The following is a 12,188-nucleotide window of genomic DNA, read 5'->3' on the forward strand; positions in this document are numbered from 1 at the left end:
TAATATAATAATATTGAATAGGAATCAACCGGAGCGTCTGGTCATGATATACCAATTCTACTTCTCGTCATATTGCAAGCGAATCGTCGCATCGCAACGCGAATTTGGCGCATCTTTCAACTCAGTTTTCTCGAAAACGGACGCTTAAATGAAAAAATGTTATTCCTCTTCCTCGACTTATTTTTTGCATGTAGAATCATCCCCTTGCCGGTTGTACCACGATTTTTCGAACATCCTGTATACACCCTACATAATAATACTAGAACTACCGAGACAACGTCAATTTCTTCAAACTTTTTACGAATCTATATATTGTAATATATATATCTTCTATATCTATTATATCTATATCTCTCTCTCTCTCTATATATATATATATATATAGAGAGAGAGAGAGAGAGAGAGAGAGATAGATATAATAGATATAGAAGATATATATATATATATATAGATAGATATAGATATAATAGATAGAAGATATATATATATATATATATTTTCTATCTATCTATAATATATCTTCTATATATTATAATATATCCTCGAATGCAGCTAAGATGTTAACAGACGATCACTAGGAATCTCCGCCTCGAGTCGAACACGTCGAAGCACGTGCGATTGGGGGTTGAACAGCTGAAAACTCGGCGGGAGGATGGTTCGCAGAGATCGTTCGGACTATTCTGCGAAATGTTGCGCATCTGCCGGAGTGCGTAAATCCCGGATTGCTGGAAAAAAGGAAAACAAAGATCAGCCGCCGCAGTGCTCGATCTACGATTTAATGGCGAGATAATAACTTCGCTTACCTAAACGTGAAACAACGCTTTCGTATCATCATTCTTCGTTTCGTCGATGAGGTGTCCGCGAGCTATGGCCGCGAGCGAAAATTCTCCCAGACCGCGAGCGTTCCTGGAAAACAATCGTCGGGATCCACGTTAATTTTCTCTCGAACATCTCCGGCGAGCGGCAACGCGATCGCGGTAGAAGAATCGCCGGTAACTTCGTTTCTTCGGGAGACAACGGTCGCGGACCTCGACCTTGGCTCACGTTACGTAATATCGGTCGTTAATACGGCAACCATGCGAATCGATAATAAAAGCATCAATGAACGCGTCGTACACGTTCCCCCGGCTTCCAAGCGCCCCGGGCTTCGGATTTCTTCGATCGGGCCTCGGTTTTTCCGCGACGCGAGCCCGCCGAAGAAAAGAGAACGCATCGTAACAAATCGGAGATTACCGTGTTTTCGCGTGACACTGCGATTCACCGGCGACCGGAGTCGTGTAACGAACTTACTGGAAGCCGTTTCTATCCTTCACGGACGCTGCTGCGGTTTTGCTGTTGATCCGACCACGCGTAGCAACAATTACATCGAACTTCTAGGGAGAAGACAAGCAACGAAGGTGATACAACGGGCTCGCATCGGTATAGTCCTAGCCAGCGAATGCACGATTACGCGTTCGCGTTCGATCAAACGATTTCTCATCTAATTTTATTTATTTGCGTGTTTATATACTCCGGTAAGAAAGCTTTTGTTACAAATACAGAGAGAGTGTTCCGCAACAGTGGTTGGTTTTGGCCCACAAAAGTGTTCGTACACCTTTTAAAATGCAATCATTTTTTCAAAACTGGACTAAGTCTAGATCCTTTTAAGTAATACAAACGAAACACGCATAATCCGAAACAAAATAAACGCTACAGAGAACAAGATTTCACGACGGACACCGCGGAATTAGTAAAATAATAGCTCGCGGTGTTTCCAAGGGAATGAATTTTTCTCGCTGAACTTTCCGACGTTATTATTTCACGATAATATTACCCATAAAAATGATCATTCGCAACAGTTGTCATCCGAATAAGCGTTTCTCGGAAAGGATTGCAATCTAACGTCGCGATAGACACGACCATAGCGAATCTTGCCGACTGCGCGTCGCGCAGAAACAATTCGGACGAATTGGCGGTTTCCTGTTTCGTGCTCGAAACGGTCGAAAATCTGTTTGCCTCGGACCACTCGGCTCGTACCACGAGTCGATGTTTTCGAACCGAAAAGCAACGAGCAAGGCGAGCCAAGGCAAGGCGAAATCGTTTGTAAAACGGAGGAGGGTCGTAATCAGGAAACCGATGATCGTTCTAAACGTCCGTCGGGCCGCGTCGCGCGCGCGCGCGTCGGCCCGTCGGCGCTATCATGATTTTCAGAAATGAGCGCCAAGATTAGAGAGAATTGACGTCACGGCACGCCGTCGCGACAATAAAAAGAGGGATCTCCGTGTTCGTTTGTAGGCTCGTGGACGCGAGGACGGCGTATCACCGACAATGAATCGCCGAGAAAGCGGGATACGGACGACGACGTCGACGACGACGACGACGATGTAAGCATGAGAGAGGCACGAGGCATGCAGGCAGAGACAGGCAGAGAACGGGCAGAGAACAGGCACCGACACAGGCCGCTTCATATCGAGCGTCGCCGGCTCCGGCTTTCCACTCGAATTTTCGAGCAACGTGTCGCCGGCCGATCTCTCCGTCGAAGACGATGCGCCGTTCTATTGGGCTGGCAACTAAGTAATTGCCGGTTTGTTCAATGAAATAAAAAATCTTTTTTACTTGAATGACGAGATCATTTCGAACAAATTAAAATTAATCGACCGTTGACATCATGGGGTTTGCGAGATTCAAAAAGAAAAGTTCAGATGGATTTTTTAAGATACGTTTCCGTAAAGGTATTTCTACGTTGTATAGCTTAAATGAAAGATGGAAGTGTCCACTTTAAAACAGGGTAGATCAGGATGAAATTGTATAAGTTCGTTCGCGTTGATCACTTCACGGTATTATATTGGGTTTTATAATTGCCGATTTGTTCAATGAAATAAAAAATTTTTTTTTACTTGGAACGAAGTTTAATCTGTAATGTATTTTCCATTTTGTTCGATGACCTTTTGCCATCTCTCCGACAACTTGAAAATTACACGCTCGTAGAAAGTCTGATCCTTTTCGGCCAAAAACTGAGTTAAGTGAGATTTTACAGCGTCGTCGTCGTTAAAAATTTTACCACGAAGGGAGTTGTCCAGGGATCGAAACAAGTGGTAATCCGATGGCGCGAGATCAGGGCTATATGGTGGGTGTAACATCAATACCCAACCAATATCCATGAATTTTTGCCGAGTGGACAAAGACGTTAGCATTGTCCTGCTGGAAAATGACACCTTTACGATCGACCAATTCTGGTCGCTTTTCCTTGACCGCTGCATTCAATTTGTCCAGTTGCTAACATTCACGGATAATAAAAAATAACATAATAATAATAATAATTTTATAATATAACATTTACGGATATCATAAAAATAGGAGTGAGAGACATCTATAACTGAAATCGGCAATTACTTAGTTGCCAACCAAAGCTATGATTTTTATCCCGAACGCTGGATATAAATGGTGCACTGTGCATCGGCGCGAATACGTAACTCGTTCGAAACTATTTTTCCATAACAGAGTCGCTCGAAAGACTGCGAAACCCCTAACGTCGTTCCGCTGCATCATGCATGAATCGAGTTGTACACCGTTCTAGAGGCAACGCGGGGCTACAGCCCACGCACGCCGCTCGCTGCGACGTGGGCAGAGCACATTATTTCCCGATTAATCCCTCAGCACCGTTCGGGAAATTGGTACACATAAGATTTCTCAATCGAGCGTGCCCGATGCCCGCGAAATACAGCTGATTTTTATGAATTTATTTCTGGAGAACTCCGGCGGCGCGGAGCTTTCACGCGCCTCTCTCGCTGTTACTCCAGCTGGCTTCGATTTCGCCGAGAAATATTTGTTGCACGCGTTCGTTCGATGCTGCAGAAATAATTGAGATTTCCATCGGGTCGAACTTCCATCGATTGTTCTGTGGCGACCTTTCATCCGATTGCCTCCGTGTAGTGCATCAACTTGAAACGTAAATCGATTTGCTTTTTATCAATGGAATTCTTTAGTAATTATAGAGTGGTGTGGGTTACTGTAGTCTCGAAGTAACTTTTACATTTTCAGGGATATTTAAACGAAACTCAACAAAATATCGTATTCGTATATTTCAAAGGAATAATAGAAAATAGAAATATTCGAATGAGCTCGCCTCTCATTGGTCACTGCTTTTCGTTAATAGCTCGTAAACAAAAAAAAAAGCCACGGATTGCATTATCCTTAAGGAAAAAGTTACTTAAAATAACTTCAGGGACCCTTTATTTCTCGATTTATTTTATCTTCGATTTATTTCTCTAACTTTTGGGACACCCTCTAAACTCAGGATTTTTATGCAAAATAAAAATAATCTATACCAACTGCAGGACACTGTATGTAATGTTCACAGTTTAATGACTCGCACAAATAAAAGAGTTAACAAATACGAGCTCCTTTTTCTTTCTTTTTGTCATTTCAACCAATTTTAATATTTATAAAATATTTTTTGACGATTGTTTAGCGAACTATACTCTCTACCATTAAAAAAAAAATTCCAGTCGTTTGGTCCAATGCGTTAACAAATAAAAAAATGTCCTGCGATGCTTTGCAGCAGTATTGACTCTAACCTAAAATTAAGAAGATCGAAGCCGTTCAGATGTTGTAAAGTATTAATTACAATAATATAAATTTATCCAAGCGATTCCCACGAAAATTTGTAAACATTTCACCCAAGTTTAATTCACACCGAGAATAAGAAACCGGCCACTTCGACCGTGGTCGATTTAGCGTTAAACATATGAGCCGTTTATTTTGAAAGTGGCATAAGTCACTTTGTTTTTAAGTCGATATATTTAAGGGTTTGCGTTTTAACACTGTTTCAAAATATGGATGCTAACTTTCGAGAAGATTTACTTGTATTTGTTATATCTCAGGATACTGATATTTTTCTCGGTATAAATAATTTCGTATAAACATTAAACAAATCACCACTTTTCATCACGGTCAAGTGACTTATGCCACTTTCAAAATACACGGCTCATATGTAGATCGGCTCGCGGATGAAAGGGAGCTTCGTGCAAAATCGTTTAAAATTTGCACGTGTAACGATCGGCGGCGAAACAATGAGGAACGTCTTTGATAGAACGAATCGTCGTTGAATCGCTTGTCGGGGTCGAATCGGGAAACGATTCGAACAGGATTACCAGCCGGAGAGTATTAGAGATTAGTATTTACGGACGGGCTAGGGTAACGACTCTCTCCCGTTTCGGCCGCGTGTTGGTTAATTGCGATGACGTTTCTGGAGCATTGCCACTTTTATGACAAGCCATTCGTTCGAGTTCGTTGAATCGCACGAATGAATAAGCGCGGATAAAGCGGTACAATTTGGTGACAACGAATCGGTTGTTGCGCGGCCGTCTGTACGGCCGGGGCTCTCTCTCTCTCTCTCTCTCTCTCTCTCTCTCTCTCTCTCTCTCTCCACGATTTCAACGACGGCACACGCTCCCAAACGTATTGGAACAGGTAGGCTTTAATTGGAAACCGTGACTTATTGGTTACTACGGGGACTCTGTGTCTAGTTGTCCGTTGATTCATAATAGCAGCGTATCTGGCCGCGACGACACGAGCCAATAATTTTCTTTTCCATGTTGCGCGAAGCATCGGCGACCTGCGATTACCTTTCAATAAGTTCCTGACAAATTGTCCAGTCTCGCGGATATCGGGGCAACCTCGACGGGCCGATTACGATTTATCGAGTGTCGCAACGTTCCATGGAAATATCGCGGGACCTCGATTAACCGAACGTTCGCCATCCAAATTCGTAATCGTTTAAACTGTTGTTATGTTTCACGCGTAAATGCGCTAAATTTACAGCGCATCCATAAGCAACGCCCTGGGCTAATATTAATTATATATAAAAATTAATATTATAAAAATATAATAATATAATAATATAACATAATATATTATATTATAATATAATATTAATAATATAATAATAATATAATATTATAAAATTGTATATAAAATTGGAAATAACTATTTGAAGTAATTGATCTCGAATCGCGATTTTCAGCGCTCCTATTTGAAAATAACAGGGACCAAAAATAAGAATATACTTCATAAAATAGAAATAATCAATAGCCGAAGCTTGTTCATTATTTAAGTTGACGGCATCAATCGCAAACTGAGAGAAAATTTGTTCAATAAACCATGTGATTAAAAAAGAATGTCGATTTTTAACGTATCCTGTAAGTTTTGCTAATCGATAATCGTTATCGACGATGAAAATGATTTTTCCGTCATTCGTAGTTATTATTTGTACAGATAATTGTTGTTCTATGACCGTTTTTAATTTCTGTTGTAACAGTTTGGGTCTCTGTAAAATGCAAATAATATCGATCCATTTGCAATAACAGCAATTTCAAATAATGAATTATTTCGTTATTTTTTTTTTACTCCAAATATGACGAAAGAAATAATCCTCGAGCTAATATGTGAAACGAATGATTTTATTTGAAGAAACCTTAACATCAATTTGCATTCTTGCAAAAATCTCTCCTCCAAAATTTCTCAGCTATCTCGAATAATAATTATTTCAACCGATTATAAAATAAAATAACACGTTACTGAAAATAATACCTCGTATAATGAACATTTATTTTTGTGCTAATCTTTTATGTCTTCCTAATCTCGTTCTGATCTGCAAGTGTAATTCGATCAAATGAAATACTTCAATCTTATGCAATATTTTAGGTTGTTGACGTGGCAGTCACAGTGCTAAAAATAGATTCAACTGCCTGAATAAGATTTCTATGAACGTAAATTATTGTAAGAGTTTTTATTGTAAGAGTCTTTTCAGTTCGAACCATAAGTTGGTGCTTGATATTAAACATTATATGCACTATATCTCCTTTGTTGTGTAACTAACTTTATGTATCAACTGGTTACTACTCGTTAATAAATAAAATAAATAAATAAATAGTTATCTAGGATAAGAAAGTGTGCAGATGATTCCCTCTAAAAATGATAAAAATGACCGTTGTCAAATATATATTCAAGTTAAACAATAAATTACTGTGTTAACCCATTTAATGTTGTATAACAACATTAAACGGGCCTGTTACGAAAAAACGTGTAGGACCCACACGTAAACATTTAATCCAATACTTTAACAATGTAAAGAATATTTATTTATTTGTTAAAAAAACTTATTCAACACTCATTGAATCTCAACATATATTTTATAGAGACAATAAAAGGGCCACTCGTGCGTCCCTGATTGATAATCGACTCTCCACAGTATATCTATACATATATCTATTTATTTATTTATTGAATACATACGAAAAGTTATCCATTGATCATAAAATGAGGGGAAAAAATGCAGGGTTTAAAAATGGCTTGAGAAATCGTTGGAACGGAGCCGAAGTAATCTTATGGGGAAATGCCTGCGGTGAAGCGTGTAGTTTCGGTGGCTGCTGTACACAGTGGTTAAGAATGCCGAGCAGAAACAGAAATCCGAAATTGGTTGGAACGGTCCAGTAATTTTAGCAGCGAGATTCCACGCGATCGATCCATCTAAAACGAACGGGAGATTCCGTATCGAGGAGCGGCACGAAAAATAAACAGGAAATAAGGAATAATTTCGTGGCTCTCTCGAAAACCGTGGCGGCTCCCGACTTGAATGGAGCTATTCTTATCGGTGTAAAGCGTCGAACGGGAGAAGCCACGATTAAATTTAACCTCTGTTAATTCATCTGCCGTGACACGAAAGTGGTACCGCTGTCGTGCATTTCTGTCTGCGCGGCTGCTTAGATTCGATCCGACGAATACGTTAATACCTTTTTACGTCGTTGCGGCTTTTTCCACCGGCACCGTAATAACGGGGAGTCGGTGGCACCGTCGCTGGACAAAATACTGAAACGTCCACCGAATTCATCAATTTATGCGCTGTCGCGCAGTGGGGAGAACGGTCGATTTAGCAATATTCTGAACGTTACTAATAATCGATAATTCTGTGTGCCACGTGTAGTATATAGAAGGCTAATTGAGTTCCGCGTGTTGGTTGAAATAATTTTTTTCTTTAAAATAGCACAGAGAGAGAGAGAGAGAGAGAGAGAGAGAGAGAGAGAGAGAGCAACGTGTATCAATTTAGAACGACAGTTATTATTTACAACGACGAGAAAGAGAAACTCTTGTGAAATTCTTCCCTTTTTACAGAAGCATCATTTTCGGTAAAAAATAGAAATCATTGGTAAAAATAGAAATAATATTTCTAAGCATTACTATTAAAACAATTATTGCTAAAGCTTGTAATTATTACTTATCGTTGCTGAAAACTTTTCCGTGCTGAAAGTCGACGAAAACGTAAAACTACATATTCCATTCTTAATATTTATACAACAATTAACTCGAATACAGGCGAATCTCATATAACTATAAGTATATAATATAATATATAAGTAATACATAAGTATTGCATAAAACAATTTAAAAAAATGAATTTCTTAAAACCTGTTTGAAAACTATTCTTATTTCTAAATTTCCGTAAAATCTGTCTTCCTAATGCTGTCGATAGAAATCAATATTTAAGGTTCTAAGCAACAAACGACAGATGAAAAGAATAGCCATTGTTTCGCTACCACGCTTAACAATGATCGATTTGGGAAGTAAAAACGCGCAAGAAATAATATTAAAAACGTTTACTTCATGCTTGGTCGTTTGACTTTTGCACTCGGAAATTGGCTTTCCTTCCCGCTGTGCGTCGGCCGCGAAAGCTGTCGTACAATAAAACCGTATCGGACAACAGAAAGATATCGGGCCTGTAAAACGTCGTCGGACTACGAAACATATTAGACTACAAAAAGCTTGCGGACAATGAAAAAGTATCGGGCGATAGAAAGACGTGGCACAATGAAAATAAGTATCCCGGGCGTTACGTAAAACAATCGCAAGCGTTATTTGCATCGAACGCTTTGTGAAACGCGCGTACGCCGGCATCTGGCAATTAATAATATTCGTCCGGTAGAACAGCTAACAATATTAGCCGAACTCGGCGAAAAAATCTAGGTATTTCATTTGTCCGGGGAGAGGTTATTGGAAAAATTCTTATCGCTGCTTTCTGAACCCTACGCCTCTGACGCTCGACCGCCCCCCGCCTGCCACCCCAAATACACCCCTAATGACGTCATAGGACAGTGGCGCCAACAACCCTGCACTGACGTCAGCTCGGAATATTGGGCAACCGAGTTACCTTTGTGCCACGAATTTCAGAGTTTCCCGTCTCGTTTCTCGCGTGGCACCAGAAGAAAAAAAAGGGCGGGGGAGGGAAGAACGACCGACAAACGCGACGAACAAATAATATTATCCGGAGCGGTGCACACCGACGCATCTCATTTGTCGGCCGCATTCGTTAGCTCGGAATTTGTCGGGCATCGATTCCTCGTAGGAGGCGTCCGAGACTCGACGATTTCATCCCTCGTTACTTAGAACCTCGAATCTCTTGCTCGCCCAGTGACTCACGCCAACGTCCCACGCTGTAATTTCCTGACTTTTCCAAATTTATTTCTCGCGACAGATCAAATTCCGTGCTAGACGCGTCGACGATTATTAATCGCTATATCTGGACTGCGGATCTTTCTGCAATCATGAGAAAACTGATGGAGCAGGAAATGACGAAAACGTCAGGGGGGTGTCGGAACGTAGCCATGTTGGTTCGGAGTCATGAAGATTGTTAACAATCCTCGCTGTCGCGTCGGTGACCCTAAAATTTTCATAAAATTAAAAATTATTAAGCTGTGGATCGGTACGTAGCCACGTTACTTTTGAAGTAATGAAGATTATTAACAATTTCCGCTGTCGCATCGACAACCACTGAAACTAAAAATTATTAACTTTAGATCGGAACATAGCCATGTGTTAGTATGAAACGATGGAGATTATGAAAAATGTCGACTGTCGAGTCAGCAACCTGGACATATTACTTTGAAATGATGAAGATTCTCAACAATGTTCACTGCCGCGTCAACAACCTCGAAATTTTCATAAGATTAAGATGTAAATTTTATAAAAACATTAAATTAATATTTGATTTAGTCAAATTAACACTCGAACTGTAAGACTTTAATATTCGAACGTTAAGTTTCTGGCAACTAATATCTAGGAGGAACAGCTTAAAAAATATATTGAAAACAGTCGATGGATAGAATGATAAATGATCCTAAGCATACTCAGTTATTTATTTGCTTGTATATAGAGGTGAACGCCTATTTTTACAACAACGAAAAGAAAAGCATAATTTATGATGAACGACAGAGAATCAGTGAACCAAGTAAACAGTTTATAAAGCCTTGTTTGAGGCCTGGTAATATTGGATACAAATATGTCAATCTGATCACTATTAGTATTTATGAATGTATACGTTCTCTGTAAAGCGGGTCAATCGAACTAAATCTCGATGAGCACTGTGAGGTTCTAAAGGGCAGGGCCGACCTCGCAAAACGGGATGGAGCATTAAAATTTACAAGCGAGGTAACATTATTAAATATAATTTAAGATTTTAATATAACTTAAGATTTAAATATAATTTACGACGAGGTTATATTATTACCAAGAAGCTTCGCCATTCGATTAAATTGAAAAGTTAAGCTGTATGACAACAATTATTTTTTTACATTCTCACGTTTTGCTGGTCCTGATAAAATTCCGAAGATGTAATTGATAAATGTGAAAATTAATTTTAAGAAACTGCGATTTTCGCTATCTTCAATTGTTTGCAACCTACGAGAACGTCAACCGATTTTCGCATATTTTAAATATTCGTTCCAGATTCGGTTTGTTTATCATTCCAAATAATAGCAAAATTTAAAAAAAAAGCTATATTAATCATTGCCTGGTAAACTAGAGTCTTTAATATTTAAAACAAAAATTCAAGCCATATAGTTTAGTTTTAAAAAATAGTGTTCGAATACTGCAGCGAATTATGCACTATAGTGAAGAACGTCCCAGTTTTACACAACAAAATAAGATGTATATCTATATAATATTATATATAATGTCTATATAATCCCCCAATCTCAGATGAAAAAGTCAAAAAACGCGAGTTTCTTATTTTTCTTTCCATATCAACCGATTGCAAGTTTCGAGAAAAAATTTATAGAAATTGCCTGGTGAACTAGAGGCAAACTAGAGGTAAAAAGAGGCACTTCGCTCGCTTTGAAAAAAGTTATTTTGCCTTAAAATGTGTTCGAATATGAACGCGAGTCACCTAGTACATCGACGTTTCTATTAATTGCGATTGATTTGACCGGAGACATCGGAGTCGAACGTGCATTACGGTCGTGCATTGTAGGATGATTATTACGTTGCAAATATTGGGGGGGGTGGGGGAAGGTCTTGCGTAGACGTACCATTACATAGGGCATAGAACATAGACGTACATACGTAAATACGTGCGCCGCGGGTTTATCGAGCCGGTGGTGGCGCGAAGCAATGCCTTCGTCATCGATTCACCATGACGACGGCAATGACGATTCCCCCTCGTCATTCGTTACCTGAGCTTCGGTTCTGATTACCTTCCATCGCCGGTCAAACTAGACCCGCCGGTTATTTTTGCACCTGCACGATAACGCCGCAACAACGGCGCAACGTTGCTTCCGTACGAATCGACTTTTCGCTTTGTTCCCCGGAAATAGCGATTCGATTTCGCATCTGCACCGCGATCTTTATTCCGGGATCCGGAAAAATATAAGCACCCTCTATGATCCACTCTATGATCGCTATTAACCCCTTGGCTGCGTCGATCTATTTTTAAGATCAATTTTGTACACGTTTTATCGACCACACTGTGGCTGCAGTTTCTTTCGGCAAGTTGTTACTAGAATTACTTTTCGATGAGTTCCGTGCCGCGTGAGTCACCTATGGGTGACATTAATTTTTAACTAGGTTTTCGAAATTCAGTTTCATTGTAATATACTGAACAAATTGAATGTTAACTAGGATTTGTAGAACACTAAATAGCTGAACTAATATTTCCTATTTCCATAGGAAATTCACATTCTACTTTCGATTTCGTTAATTGAATGACTTTGATATTGTGTGAATTTTTGGAGTCGATATTCGACACATGTCAAAATGTTAAAACGTGCAAAATTGATGAACGTGTTTCACAAGCATTTTAACTTAAATCGTAGGAGAAGTATTTTCGTTGTAATAACTAAAATAACGCTAGAACTATCGAGCCCTAAACGTGACCAATG

The 12,188-nt window shown here is 39.5% G+C and overlaps 1 long non-coding RNA gene across 1 annotated transcript in view; it reads right to left on the minus strand.

Moving 5' to 3' along the window:
- Positions 1-464: 464 nt before the first annotated feature.
- The window catches only part of LOC117219331 (uncharacterized), a 68,430-nt gene continuing 56,706 nt past the window's right edge, over positions 465-12,188 (minus strand). The window contains exons 3-4 of the long non-coding RNA XR_004489991.2: positions 804-906; positions 465-725 (exon numbers count right to left, since the gene is read on the minus strand). This is a non-coding gene — a long non-coding RNA (uncharacterized LOC117219331). The remainder of the gene's footprint in view (positions 726-803; positions 907-12,188) is intronic.

This window comes from Megalopta genalis, chromosome 2 (assembly GCF_051020955.1).
Source record: "Megalopta genalis isolate 19385.01 chromosome 2, iyMegGena1_principal, whole genome shotgun sequence".
NCBI classification, from domain to species: domain Eukaryota; kingdom Metazoa; phylum Arthropoda; class Insecta; order Hymenoptera; family Halictidae; genus Megalopta; species Megalopta genalis.